General features: G+C 62.6%; 1 protein-coding gene across 1 annotated transcript in view; it reads left to right on the top strand.

The window, feature by feature from the left end:
* Positions 1–559, top strand: part of RXRA (retinoid X receptor, alpha) — a 15,880-nt gene that overhangs the window by 9,567 nt on the left and 5,754 nt on the right. The window lies entirely within an intron of this gene.

Here is a 559-nt window from a genome sequence, read left to right as displayed (position 1 = left end):
GGCCGGGTGGGGGTGTCACCCTGTCGCTGTGACAGGGCCTGGGGGTCATCCTGTCGCTGTGACATGACAGGGCAGCCCTTCCTCTCCTGCGCCTCGGTTTCCCCGTCTGTGAAATGGGGCTAATGCTCGCTCTAGGACTGTGGTCGGGTCACATGGGATCCTCCATGTGATGTCAGCCAGAAGCCGCGGCGTGTGGCTGTGACCGGTTACTGCTCTTAGGGGCTGCCTGTTCCCCGTTGCAGGAGGCACGGAGACACTGAGCACAGACATGATTTAAGGTTTTCTTCCTGTGCCGTCCCCCCCCCACCCCCCCCTTTGCTGCCTGCTCTGGTTTCCCTGCCCGCGGGGAGAGCGCGGGTTGGCCTGCGGCTCTAACGCGCCTTGTTTCAGATCCATGGTTTACTGCGTGGGGCTCCACGTAGCGCAGGTTGACCTCTGAGAGTTTGCTTTTGGGACCAGACTGGCAGCTGCTGCTCTGGGGCCGCCCCAGAGAGAATTGTGGGAGCTCTCTCAGGCACTCCGTGGCCTGAGCTATTCCGTGGCCGCCCCAGAGAGGATG

The sequence above is a fragment of the Myotis brandtii genome, unplaced genomic scaffold (genome assembly GCF_000412655.1).
Source record: "Myotis brandtii unplaced genomic scaffold, ASM41265v1 scaffold357, whole genome shotgun sequence".
In the NCBI taxonomy this organism is placed as follows: Eukaryota; Metazoa; Chordata; class Mammalia; order Chiroptera; family Vespertilionidae; genus Myotis; species Myotis brandtii.
Note: the sequence above shows the minus strand (reverse complement) of the source record. Positions and strands in the feature narration are given on the sequence as shown.